Here is a 15,026-nt window from a genome sequence, read left to right on the forward strand (position 1 = left end):
AGTTTCCAATCCATTCTTTTCACCACCTACAAAGCTTTGTCTTTTTACCATTGTGGATCATTTGAGCCTCCACATGAGCATGCAGACACAAAAAACATCACATCTCATCATAAAATCTCCAGGCTTTTTAAACTTTTTAAAAAGACCCTTTTTAATCTTTTTAGTATTATGGATGATTTCAATCTCCACATGTGCAGGCACAAACAACAAAAAACATCGCATCTCACATAAAATTTCTTAGCTTACCACCATCATGAATTTTTGACATTGAACATTTAACATGGCCCATCAATTGTGGATGTTTTAATTCAAGCTTTTTAAAAGACTAGCCCTCCTTCATGAATTTTCATGACATTGAACATTCAACATGGCCCATCAATTGTGGATGTTTGAAATCAAGACACCACATTGGCATTGAATATTTTTGTTAAGTTTTGTATATTGTATTTTTTGCGTTATGTGATTTTAGAATGTAATATTCTAGACAAATTCATTATCACATCTATCTAAAATACTCATGGGAACATATACTTGCACAAATTGAAAGCACAAACCTTAATAAACTAAATAAAATGAACAAGAGAGAGATAGTATAGAGGTCACCATCGACATAAGAGTGGGTTGAATCTCCCCTAAGTAGAGTGTGGCTCCCATATTTATATGTATTAGAAAAAGTGCTTGCTTTTTAAAAATAAAATTCTAAAAATAAAGCACAAGCAAGTGCTTTTTGAATCTCCCCTGGGGGTAGAGTGGGACTCTTGTACCACTCTCCCATATTTATATGTATTAAAAAGATAATTCTAAAAACAAAGCACAAGCAAGTGCTTTCCAGCTTATGAGCATGCAAGCTCTACAAAAATGTAGTAAGCATTAATATAAAGTCTTAGGCCTACCAAAAGTATAAAATAATATTTGGTATGTATAAATTTATGATGCCTTAGCCTTAAAAAAATATAGATGCCTAAATATGAAACCATAAAAGGTATTCACATGTCTTCCAAAATATCTCATAGTGGTCCTGTTCCACCCACAATTAACACAAAATCTACCACTCAATCATCACCTTTATCCCCAAAATAATATTAGTCAGTGCACACAATTGATTAAACACATTAATCTTGACCATATCATACTAGCGCCGGCATAACTGATTAAACATTAATCTTGGTAGACATCATACTAGCACACATAGCTTGATTAAACACATTAATCCTTGTATATGAAATAAAAAGACGCATCCAAAATAAAATATCCTGAAATAAAATAACGGGCATCCCCAAAGAGGCTACATTCCCTCTTGGTCGGGTTGCAATTGACCTCAATTATATGGATGATATGAGTGGACAAGATTTTGGTAAGAACGGAAAAACTTTTTTGGCATCCACTTAGTATCTTCAATATGATGATTTGAAATATTTGACATAAGTGTTACTAGTGCGTGTAGTTGGTCAATGATGATCTCAAGCATAATACGTTCTTCTTATATAATGTTGAAAGACACATAAAATCTAGGAACTAATTTTACTATAGGTTACTTCCTTGTCCTTAATTTTTTGTTTTTTAGAAGCATATGAAGTGAAAATTGTATTTGCAATAGGTTTAGGCATACCTGGATGATAAAAAATACCTTTATGTAATTATCATGTTGCATGAGAAAGAAGTCGCTGTCCTCATGGTTAACTCGTGAAAAATAACATTCCCCCTTGCTCTTTGTTTGTATCCCTTTGGAAGCTTTTGATAAACAAGAAGTGTCAAAGAAGCCAAAAATATGGAAATTCTTAATGCCCAAAGTGTCATTAAACCCTTGATTTAATTTGATTCCCGCTGAGTGAAAAATAGACTTTGCCATCCTACTTGATACTGATAAGAAAATAGATATTTGAAGTGAAGTGTAATTGATACTGATGAAAATAGATAATTGAAGTGAAGTGAAGTGTAATTGAGAAAGAAAATAACTTGTTGATGTTGGATAAACTGATTTGTAAATTGCCAATTAGCAGCGATTGGGGTGTTGAAGACTTAGATGAGATGAAGAGGGTGCGCGAGGAAGTTAAGGAGACACAGGGGAAGAAGAGACTGTAGGTCGATTGGGTAACGAGCAGATTACCTCCCTCGTTAGTATAACTGTCGGCACCTAGGTATGTACCAAGGTCTCTGTAGACCGGTGAAGAAGCAGGTTAATCTGTTCTCCTACTACAGTATTATTCTATTTTGTTCTAGTAGGCAACCTTCCAAAGCTGAATTGTGCAAATGGCTTGATGATGTTCTGCATGAAAAGGTGGTGTTACAGACCTTTTATCTAGGGAAAGACTTTTTTAACGTCCTTTTCTCTAAAGGATAGGCTATCTCTGATATTTTCTCCAAAGCTCCTCTGTTTATGGGCCTGAAGCTAGTGCATGCAATTCCATTTGATCCCTTGTTTAATGTTTACCATAGTTTGAAAAAGGCTTGTCTTGTGTGGGTCGAGCTACTAGGTCTCCCTCTCTAGCTTCGCTCGGCTCTGGGAGAGTTGGCAAAATCATTCGGTCCACCTTTGTTTATCCCCAAAGTGGATGATTTTGGCTGCGAGGTGAACAACATATGCATATCTTGGAACACTAGCTTCAAAACTCCGAAAACCCTAGAGGAAGATCTTGGCAAAATTGAATTAGCTCTCAAATTCAGTCCTTTTCTGGAGCCTGTTTTAAATGTGGTGATCTTGGGCACATAGCTAGGTTTTGTGATTCTCATTCCAAAAATAAAGAGAAGGAAGATAGTAAGGAGGACATGGACCTTGAGGGTGAGAGACTAAATAATACAAGAAAGGAAGTTACCAAGGCTAAAGAGGATAAGCAGAAAGGTGTTCAGGACCCTCAAGGGAGTAGGTGTACAGAAGAGGGTTGGTGGACTAAGGTGGTTGAAAAACCCAGGAGTAAAACCAATCTTAGATCAAGCAAAGAAGAAGCTAGAAGACCCCGAAATAAATCTCATGAAAAAGAGAAGGGTATAGTTAATTCTCCCAAGATTCCTAGTCCCTTGATATACTCCAACCAGTTTAGTCCTCTAGGGGGAATGGATAGTGAGACCTCTTCCACAGAAAAGTTCAATCGGCAAGTGGAAACTGCTTTGGCAGATGGCCCGAAACCCTGACCCTGATCAGGAAGATAGTCAAGAGGTAGAGATGATCCCTGAGACAGCTATTCAATGATCAACAAGGCTGAGATAGGGGGATGTCATGGAATGTTAAAGGTATCAAGGATAAAAAGAAAAATGCAACTCTTTGGGGTCTGGTGAAAGAATGGAAGCTGTCTTTGCTGGCCATACAGGAACATAACCTTTTTGGTGGAAAGGAGGTTATGGAAAGGAGGTTAGAAGGGATAGATTTAAGGATTGGGTAGTGCATTATGGGGGTACTGATAAAGGATATAGTGGAGTTAAGACCATCATAAAGGAATCCATGAAGCCTTGCCTTATTGCTAACCACCCCAATAGTAGAGCATTGGTTGTAGAATTCCAGGCTGAGGGAGAGAAATTTTGGGTTATCAACATCTATGGACCTCATAATTACAAAGAAAGGGGAAGGATATGGGATTGGCTTACAGGTCTTAACATGCAATGCTTGGGGATTCTTATGGGGGATTTTAATATGGTAGAAGCTCTAGATGATAGATGTGGAGAAAGCACCATCCTAATGGGGAAGGAGAAGAGGAAATGGGGAGAACTTAGAGGAAGGTTGGGCTTGGTAGATGGTTGGAGTCTTGGGGAATGGAGGAATGACCCGGGAAACACATACTTCAGTTTATAATATTTTGGCTCTTCTTCCAGGTTGGATAGAGTTTTTTAGTCACCATTGGGTACCTCATACCTTGGGAATTAGGATAGATAATTCCTCTGCTTTGTCTGACCATATGCCTTTAATATGGGGGCGGCATGTTGGAAATGGGGATGATGAGAAACTACGACATTTCCCAACCAAAAAGTTAAGGATAAATAACTCCTTATTGAAAGATGAGTTGTTTATAAAAAGCACCAAAGAAGTGATTAGTAGATTGAGGACAAGAGGCATTGGGGAAGGTGCATGGAGGGCCTTTGCTATTGAGATGCAAGGAGTCATAAGGAGAGTAGGAAAATTGAGAGCTTATGCGAGGAATTAGAATAGGAAGAAGTGGAGTGATCAATTGGAAGCTCTACAGAGGAAAAGACAGCTGGGGGAACTCTCAAAGGAAGAAATCAGCTTATACACAAGTTGCCAACTAAGCCTTACAGAAGAAGATGACAAACTAGCAAGGTACATATTGGGTGCTTTCAAAAGGAATGCCTTCTCCTCCAGTAAGAGACCTAATAGACATTTATTTAAGCTAACCCAAGAGAGAGACAACAAGGAGATTGTGGGAAGTATTAGGCATAAAAATGGGGTAGAGATCTGGGATATAGAGGAGATGGCTAGAAAATGGGTAGATTATTTAGGTGCCACTTTGAGTCTTAATGAAGATGATTCCAGAGCAAGATATAGTGCAGAAAGAAAAATTCTTAGAATGGTAAAGCATAGTATAGATGCATGAGAGACCAATTGGCTGGAAAGGAACATAGAACAAGATGAATGTTGGGTAGCTATTACTAAGTTGGGCAAGGAAAAGTCTCCAGGGTGGGATGGTCTTTCTGTAGAGTTTATCTCATTTTGGCCCTCCATGAAGGATATAATTTGGAAAATGTGCAGCCATGCTTTCAGTCATGGGGTCTTGGATAAAGACCTGAAGGAGGGGGTGGTGAAACTCATCCCAAAACAGATTGCTTGCTGCAGACTTAATCACTGGAGACCTATTACCCCCTTAACAGTGGTATATAAAATCTTGGCCAAACTCATAGGCCTTAAGGATTACCCTAGTGATTCAGAAGGTGATTTCTAGGAAACAACATGGGTTTATAAAGGGTAGATCCATTTATGACAACATTCTGGCTGCTATGATTGGGAGAGATGTAGCTATAAGAACTAACTAGAAATGCATAATGCTTTAGCTCGATCTGGAAAAATCTTATGATAGGATTCACTGGTCCTATGTGATAAGAGTAATGGAGAAATTGGGATTTGGCCCCAGGATTGCTTCTTGTATATACACTCTGTCTTTTGGGGGATACTCTAGTCTTCTTTTAAATGGTAGAATAGTTGGGGGTTTTGAAATTAGAAGGTCTGTTAGATAAGGATGCCCTTTAGCCCCTCTTCTGTTTTCCATTGCCCCCCATCCCTTTATTGTTGCTTTAGAAGAGGCTTGTGAGAAAGGCTAGGTTAGTGGTTTGAAGTTAAAAGATGGGGAGCAATTGATCATCCAATGTTTTGTTGATGACTCCTTGCTTTTTCTTAGAGCTGATGGGGATAACATGAGATGGGATTTATATATTGTCCAAGTTTTTGTTGATGCCTCTGGGTCCAAGTGTAATATCCAAAAAACCAAAATGATTAGCCTAACAGAGAATAATGACTTTGATATTCATAGATGGGGGCGTGAGGTGATTAGGAGGGGCTAGGTTGTCAGGGACATCTGGGGGTACCTTTTGGTGTGGATGTCACTAATAAACAAATCTCTGAGTGGGCCATTGAAAGATTTCTGGTGAAACTCAAAAAGTGGGAAGGTGTGAGAGTCCCTTTTCACGATAGACTTGCTATCTGCAACACAGTTCTGAATGCTTATATCATGTTCTTGGCTCTAGTGGTCAACTTTGGAAAAGCTTAGTGGAAGAGGATTATGATCCCCATAAGGGACTTCCTTTGGAGAAATAAAGGCAATACAAAGAGGGTACTTGCTTGGTTAGCATGGGATAAAACAAGCCTACCTAAGGCTGATGTGGGTTCAGGTATTCTGCATCTCCCTACTCACACTTCAGCCAGGATTGCTTTACTCTTACCTAAATGCTTATCCCAAGACAAAGTTTGGGCCATAATGTTTAGAGAAATTGTTGAAGACTCCTCTATATATCAAAGAGGGGTGTGGATGGGACTTAACTGGAGAAACAAGTTGTTTTCCTCTGCTCCTCTCAAGATTACAAAATGGAACTCCTCATTCTATAGGTTCCTGTGTGGAAAATGGAAGGAGATTTTATATCTTCTACAATGGGATGGTTGTACAAGAGTAACAAGCAATTCCTTCTTCAATCTTGGAATTTGGTGGTCCCATTACTTTAACCCACCTTTAGCCTTGATAGACATCAATGTAGCAAAGGATTTGAATAGCAAAGGGCTAAGAATCTTGGTAGATTGCTGGGAAAGAGCTTGACCAGTTAGTCATTGAATTTGGATTAAAACCTAGAGAAAGAACTTTGGTTAATTAGATTTTGGGGGAGCTTCAGAAAGGCTGGGTATCCACTGCTTTGGATGATTCTAGTTGGCTCAAAGACTGGGGTTGGTTCAATGCGGTTAAGTTGCATAAAGGTTCAGCTAAAGTCTTATACACAGAACTGAGAAAATTAGATTTGAATGTGGTACTGCAATAAAGCTTGGAAGGTAAAATGGAAAGCTGGAACCTGGAGAAAGAGATGGAAGCTCATCTGGGAGTCCAACCTGCCCTTGAAGTTTCATGACTTTTTGTGGAGAGTATGTCTAGTGGCTTTACCAATTGGTTCCAAGCTTTTACAAAAGAACTTTACCTCATGTTGCTGTCCAAGGTGCAGGATAGCCTTGGAAGATGGGAGACATCTTTTTTGGGGGTGCCCAGCCATCAGGGGATTTTGGGTTAAGATAGAGAAATGGGTGGCTAGATCTTTGGGGGTTCAGGGATTGTGGGGGGATTGGGTCTTGGGAAAGGGGATAGAACTTGATGAGGTTACTAACTGGCTATTTAACATTACCAGATATGGTTGCCTTTGGGAGATTTGAATTTCTAGAAATAACTTAGTGTTTTATAAGGGTGGGGAAACTAGGTTAAATGGCATTGAAACTATGTATAAGCGTGTTTATCTCTGTAAATCTGTATACTTTGCTACAAGCTGAATGATGTTAACACACTCCAAGCAATTCAATCTCTATGAAATGGAATCAGATGACTTGCTTCACAACAATAGACCTTGGTACATACTAGGAAGCCCTAACCAAAAACTTGTATAAGGGAATTCATTATCAAGGAGGTAAAGACCAGGCTGCCCAAGTTTGGACCCAGGACCAAGAGGTGGTACCTTAAGGAGAAGCACCCTGTATATACTTTTGTGGCATTTATAGAAAATCCATTGGGTACTAGACCTATGGTGAAGGTGTGGGCTGGTAAGTGTGTTTTGGAAAAGCTTCCGCCCAAAGGATTTACTACTGAATCTATGATGGTAGCTTATATGCAACTTGGTTACTGTGTATCTTGGAGAAGCACCCTGTATATACTTTTGTGGCATTTATAGAAAATCCATTGGGTACTAGACCTATGGTGAAGGTGTGGGCTGGTAAGTGTGTTTTGGAAAAGCTTCCGCCCAAAGGATTTACTACTGAATCTATGATGGTAGCTTATATGCAACTTGGTTAGTATGTATCTTGGAGTCAGTCCTCCTTTGTATGGAAAGATGAAAGATGGAACCTACTTTGCAAACTACTGAACCCTAGTGAGAGAGACTTGGAACAAGTAGGGGCCTCAAGTAGGTGGTAAAAGGCTAGTGGATATCTTGGAATAAAGAGTAAGCCTAGTTGGGTTGCCTGAAGTTGTAAAAAGAAAGCTAGATGTAATTATTGGCAGCGACTAATATATATTAAATATTCTATAAAAAAAATGCTTTGAGTTTATAAGCTGATTAAGTGAGTAATAAAGCTTATGTTATAAGTTTTATAACATAAAGCTTTAATAATAAAGAATTAATAAGCAAAGGGGCCAACGCATGATTAACAAAGGGAATCGGCTATGGTGGATTTGGCGCAAAAAGAGGAGGGAAGAGAAAATCGGTCACCTCCTTCCTTCATACTTCCTCATCTTCTTATGCAAAGCTTTGTTTATTAAGATTTAAGCTTTTGACTAAAAGTTAAAAGCTTTTGATTCAAAAAGCTTTCAAGGTTTTCCTTAAATTAAAAAAAAACCCCACTCTCACATTAATACAAAAGCTCAAAAAAGGAGGCACACAATTGAAGCTTTTTAAAAGGTGCAACCTTCTACCTTCCCTTACGCACTTTACTACCATGCTACATCTCCCCTTTGCCAACTTACTCCTTACATTCCACCGCTCATTCCTAATCCACCTGCACCAGCCACTATAGCATTAGCCCCCCCAACAATTAACAACAAATTTTTAGAGAAATTCTACCGCCTTCTCAAGCTTTTGAGAGCTGTTTTCTAGGAGCAAAAATTATTCAGCCACAGCACCAATAGGAGCAACAATTATTCAGCCCACAACACCAATAATTTTGATTGCACTCGGCTTCAAAATTCTATTAGCACCAACCAGGATGACAAAGTTTATTTTTTTCAGTGGTGGGTACTATATTAAATCAAGGCTTTCAATAACAATAAGCACTTCTTAGACACTTCTTGTTGAAAAGGTAATTCGTCAACGTAAATAGTGAAGCAAGAGAGAGAAAAAAGAAAGATTAGCTGGTGACGGTTAGCACAAGAGATGGCGAGCCGTGATTGTAATAAAATATATATATATATTTATATATATATATATAAAGCTTTGTTTAAGCTCGATAAGCTTATAAAAAGAATGTAATTAGCGAAGAGAGAGAAGTAGCATGGCATTAGGAAGCGCGAGAGACGAATTCACCAATGGTAGCGTAGAGAGAAAAATATATATTTCTCTTTTTCTTTCTTCAAAATTTCTTAAATGATCAAAGTCCTTCGATATGGATTTCCTCTCTCTGATGGGTTTAGCAATTCAGAGGTTATGGGATTGAAGCTCTTGCCATGGTGATTGCATCCATAACGACTTGATTCTTGAGGGATTGAAGATTGAGAAAGGTGGTTTTGTAATAAAATGGGTGGTTTTAGTTTGAACACAGGTGGTTTTTGAAAAAGGTGATATTGAACTCTACCCCTTGATCTTGTTCTTGATCCAATGGCTTAGAAAATTCCCATAAACCATCCAACCTTTGCCCAAAGGTTTTGTAATCTCTTCTCTTTACCCTTTGAATTAAAGGCAATCCAAAGACGTATCCAAAAATAAAACATCTCAAAATAAAATAATGGACGTCCCCAAAGATGATACGACTAACATTTGGGGATGTCCATTATTTTATTTCGGGATATTTTATTTTGGATGCGTCTTTTTATTTCGTGTACCATGATTAATATGTTTAATCAAGTTGTGTGTGCTAGTATGATGTTTACCAGGATTAATGTGTTTAATTAGTTGTGTGTGCTGCTATGATATGGTTAGGCTAGTCTTAAGCAACTATGTACACTAAAATTTCCTTATTTGACATTAACTGCATGACGATAATGCCTCCTTATATGTTCCAACACTGTCTTACACAACAGATAAGTGCATGTTCATGTGGGTAAGATGGAAACGTGCCTTACGGTAGGTTGGGCAGGGGAGAAACCCTATTAACCAATGGAGTGGTTAACATAACCTCTTCCTAATGGTGACTGCATCCTCGTATCACCCAAGTCAGTGGTGGTGAAGCTTCTGCTACCGAGAAGTGGATGGTGTGGATGGTTCAAGATATGCCATGGAGTTGGCATATAGTGGTGGTGGGTGGTCGAGCTTAAGTGGCTAGTTCGGGACCGATCCGTAGAGCCAGATGATAGGGGGATATGGGAATTTGATGGCAGGCCAACTTATCAAGGCAGCATGGAAAGTGATAGGCAAGGTAGAGGTTATTCATATCGGGACTCTGTTGGTTGTGGAAGTTTTTTTGGACTCATGAGGTAGTTGGTAGAATAATGAGTGTGACAGGGCTCCATGGAATGATAGCATGGGTAGATGGAGGTCGAGACATCTTGGCGCGATAGGGTATTATGTTTGGATCTCATAGCGTGATGCCTAGATATGGGACACATCAACTAGGGTGAGGTTATGGTGGTGTTGAATTGGAGCCCATGCAAAGGTTATATGCATTAAAGCGCTTAGAGGTACCTGCTGCTGCAAGCTGGAGGTTTCCTAAGCGATCGGTCATACCATGGGCTAGGCTTACGCCCGCCATGGTCCCCCCATCTAGCAATATACCTGGAGGGTTGGCGTTGATGAGATTAGTTGTAGGTGCATGTGTTTATGCATAATGTGAGATGTGAGAAGTGAAAAAATTATGATTCTCGTAGTGAAATATGCAGGTGATGTGCATGGGAAATGGGAAGAAGGTGTGCTCGTATGGGTGCACTTCTCCAACACAAGGTGTGCCCATGTGGGTGCACTTCTCCAACACAAGGACTTCTTCAACACAATTTCTTTCTTTGACCCTTTTTGTTGCTTTCTTCTATAGTTAGGAGGTGACCGGTTTTCTCTTCCCTCCTCTTTTTGCGCCAAATCCACCGTAGCCGATTCCCTTTGTTAATCATGCGTTGGCCCCTTTGCTTATTAATTCTTTATTATTAAAGCTTTATGTTATAAAACTTATAACATAAGCTTTATTACTCACTTAATAAGCTTATAAACTCAAAGCATTTTTTTTATAGAATATTTAATAGTCGCTGCCAATAATTACATCTAGCTTTCTTTTTACAACTTCAGGCAACCCAACTGGGCTTACTCTTTATTCCAAGATATCCACCCCTTACTGGAGGAGACGGCATTCCTTTTGAAAGCACCCAATATGTACCTTGCTAGTTTGTCATCTTCTTCTTTAAGGCTTAGTTGGCAACTTGTGTATAGGCTGATTTCTTCCTCTGAGAGTTTCCCCAGCTGTCTTTTCCTCTGTAGAGCTTCCAGTTGATCACTCCACTTCTTCCTATTCTCTTTCCTCTCATAAGCTCTCAATTTTTCGACTCTCCTTATGACTCCTTGCATCTCAATAGCAAAGGCCCTCCATGCACCTTCCCCAATGCCTCTTGTCCTCAATCTACTAATTGCTTCTTTGGTGCTTTTTATAAACAACTCATCTTTCAATAAGGAGTTATTTATCCTTAACTCTCTGGTTGGGAAATGTCGTAGTTTCTCATCATCCCCATTTCCAACATGCCACCCCCATATTAAAGGTATATGGTCAGACAAAGCAGAGAAATTATCTATCCTAATTTCCAAGGTATGAGGTACCCAATGGTGACTAAAAAACTCTATCCAACCTGGAAGAAGAGCCAAAATATTATAAACTGAAGTTTCTCGAGTCATTCCTCCATTCCCCAAGACTCTAACCATCTACCAAGCCCAACCTTCCTCTAAGTTCTCCCCATTTCCTCTTCTCCTTCCCCATTAGGATGGTGCTTTCTCCACATCTATCATCTAGAGCTTCTACCATATTAAAATCCCCCATAAGAATCCCCAAACATTGCATGTTAAGACCTGTAAGCCAATCCCATATCCTTCCCCTTTCTTTGTAATTATGAGGTCCATAGATGTTAATAACCCCAAATTTCTCTCCCTCAGCCTGGAATTCTACAACCAATGCTCTACTATTGGGGTGGTTAGCAATAAGGCAAGGCTTCATGGATTCCTTTATGATGGTCTTAACTCCACTATATCCTTTATCAGTACCCCCATAATGCACTACCCAATCCTTAAATCTCTCCCTTCTAGCCTCCTTTCCACCAAAAAGGTTATGTTCCTATATGGCCAGCAAAGACAGCTTCCATTCTTTCACCAGACCCCAAAGAGTTGCATTTTTCTTTTTATCCTTGATACCTTTAACATTCCATGTACATCCCCCTATCTCAGCCTTGTTGATCATTGAATAGCTGTCTCAAGGATCATCTCTACCTCTTGACTATCTTCCTGATCAGGGTCAGGGTTCCGAGCCATCTGCCAAAGCAGTTTCCACTTGCCGATTGAACTTTTCTGTGGAAGAGGTCTCACTATCCATTCCCCCCAGAGGACTAAACTGGTTGGAGTATATCAAGGGACTAGGAATCTTGGGAGAGTTAACTATACCCTTCTCTTTTTCAGGAGATTTATTTCCGGGTCTTCTAGCTTCTTCTTTGGTTGATCTAAGATTGGTTTTATTGCTGGGTTTTCAACCACCTTAGTCCAACCCTCTTCTGTCCCTTGAGGGTCCTGAACACCTTTCCGCTTATCCTCTTTAGCCTTGGTAACTTCCTTTCCTGTATTATTTAGTCTCTCACCCTCAAGGTCCATGTCCTCCTTACTATCTTCCTTCTCTTTATTTTTCGAATGAGAATCACAAAACCTAGCTGTGCTGGAGATCACCACATTTAAAACAGGCTCCAGAAAAGGACTGAATTTGAGAGCTAATTCAATTTTGCCAAGATCCCCAAGATCTTCCTCTAGGGTTTTCGGAGTTTTGAAGCTAGTGTTCCAAGATATGCATATGTTGTTCACCTGGCAGCCAAAATCATCCACTTTGGGGATAAACAAAGGTGGACCAAATGATTTTGCCAACTCTCCCAGAGCCGAGTGAAGCTAGAGAGGGAGACCTAGTAGCTCGACCCACACAAGACAAGACTTTTTCAAACTATGGTAAACATCAAACAAGGGATCAAATGGAATTGCATGCACTAGCTTCAGGCCCATAAACAAAGGAGCTTTGGAGAAAATATGAGAGACAGCCTGTCCTTTAGAGAAAAGGACGTTAAAAAAGTCTTTCCCTAGATAAAAGGTCTGTAACACCACCTTTTCATGCAGAACATCATCAAGCCATTTGCATAATTCAGCTTTGGAAGGGGGCCTACCAGAACAAAATAGAATAATACTATAGTAGGAGAGCAGATTAACCTACTTCTTCACCGGTCTACAGAGACCTTGGTACATACCTAGGGGCCGACAGTTATACTAACGAGGGAGGTAATCTGCTCGTTACTCAATCTACCTATAGTCTCTTCTTCCCCTGTGTCTCCTTAACTTCCTCGCGCACCCTCTTCATCTCATCCAAGTCTTCAACACCCCAATCGCCCCAACTTTGGGCATCTTGCTCCCCTCTCTCCCCAATACCTGCCATGCAAGCTATCAAACTCCCTGCATACGCGACGTATGTTGCCCATACACCTCGCTACCCCCACTTGATTGTCGCCGGCCACATTCTCGGGCGGAGCCCCTTAACATGCACTGATCAACCTTACGTCACTCGCAAATCCTTAAAAATCTTTTCAACCTTTAAAAAGCTTTAAGCTTCCTCTTTCCCTCCTCATGCATTTGGTTATAAAATATAAAATTTTTGAAAAAGTGTTTCCAACGATTAATAAACTTTGTCATCATCTTCTTGAGCTTTCAAGAAATTTTTTAGCAAAAATTTCAGGAGCAACAATCCCATAATTATTCAACCACAAGACCTACAATTTTAGCCAATAAATGAAAGACATAGACAAAAATATTTCAGGTAGAATTTGGCAACAAATCTCATGCACTTTAACGTATTTCTTAGGCTACACCAAATTCTTAATCACTTGGATTTCTTGCTAATTGGCAATTTACAAATCAGTTTATCCAACATCAACAAGTTATTTTCTTTCTCAATTACACTTCACTTCACTTCAATTATCTATTTTCTTATCAGTATCAATTACACTTCACTTAAAATATATATTTTCTTATCAGTATCAAGTAGGATGGCAGTTTATTTTTCACTCAGCGGGAAGCAAATTAAATCAAGGGTTTAATGACACTTTGGGCATTAAGAATTTCCATATTTTTGGCTTCTTTGACGCTTGTTTATCAAAAGCTTCCAAAGGGATACAAACAAAGAGCAAGGGGGAATGTTATTTTTCATGAGTTAACCATGAGGACAACGACTTCTTTCTCATGCAACAGGATAATTCTAAACATAAAGGTATTTTTTATCATCCAGGTATGCCTAAACCTATTGAAAATACATTTTTCACTTCATATGCTTCTAAAAAATAAAAAATTAAGGACAAGGAAGTAACCTATAGCAAAATTAGTTCCTAGATTTTATGTGTCTTTTAACATTATATAAGAAGAACGTATTATGCTTGAGATTATCACTGACCATGAGACCAACTACACGCACTAGTAACACTTATGTCAAATATTTCAAATCGTCATATTGAAGATACTAAGTGGATGCCAAAAAAGTTTTTCCGTTCTTACCAAAGTCTTGTCCACTCATATCATCCATATAATTGAGGTCAATGGCAACCCGACCAAGAGGGAATGTAGCCTCTTTGGGGATGCCCGTTATTTTATTTCAGGATATTTTATTTTGGATGCGTCTTTTTATTTCATATACAAGGATTAATGTGTTTAATCAAGCTATATGTGCTAGTATGATGTCTACCAAGATTAATGTTTAATCAGTTATGCCAGCGCTAGTATGATATGGTCAAGATTAATGTGTTTAATCAATTGTGTGCTGCACTGACTAATATTATTTTGGGGATAAAGGTGATGATTGAGTGGTAGATTTTGTGTTAATTGTGGGTGGAACATGTGTTGGACCACTATGAGATATTTTGGAAGACATGTGAATACCTTTTATGGTTTCATATTTAGGCATCTATATTTAGGCATCTATATTTTTGTAAGGCTAAGGCATCATAAATTTATACATACCAAATATTATTTTATATTTTTGGTAGGCCTAAGACTTTATATTAATGCTTACTACATTTTTGTAGAGCTTGCATGCTCATAAGCTGAAAAGCACTTGCTTGTGCTTTGTTTTTAGAATTATGTTTTTAATACATATAAATATGGGAGAGTGGTACAAGAGTCCCACTCTACCCCCAGGGGAGATTCAAAAAGCACTTGCTTGTGCTTTATTTTTAGAATTTTCTTTTTAAAAAGCAAGCACTTTTTCTAATACATATAAATATGGGAGCCACACTCTACTTAGGGGAGATTCAACCCACTCTTGTGTCGATGGTGACCTCTATACTATCTCTCTCTTGTTCATTTTATTTAGTTTATTAAGGTTTGTGCTTTCAATTTGTGCAAGTATATGTTCCCATGAGTATTTTAGATAGATGTGATAATGACTTTTTCTAGAATATTACATTCTAAAATCACATAACGCAAAAAAT

The sequence above is a fragment of the Cibotium barometz genome, chromosome 38, assembly GCF_041138505.1.
Source record: "Cibotium barometz isolate CiBa-2024 chromosome 38, ASM4113850v1, whole genome shotgun sequence".
NCBI classification, from domain to species: domain Eukaryota; kingdom Viridiplantae; phylum Streptophyta; class Polypodiopsida; order Cyatheales; family Cibotiaceae; genus Cibotium; species Cibotium barometz.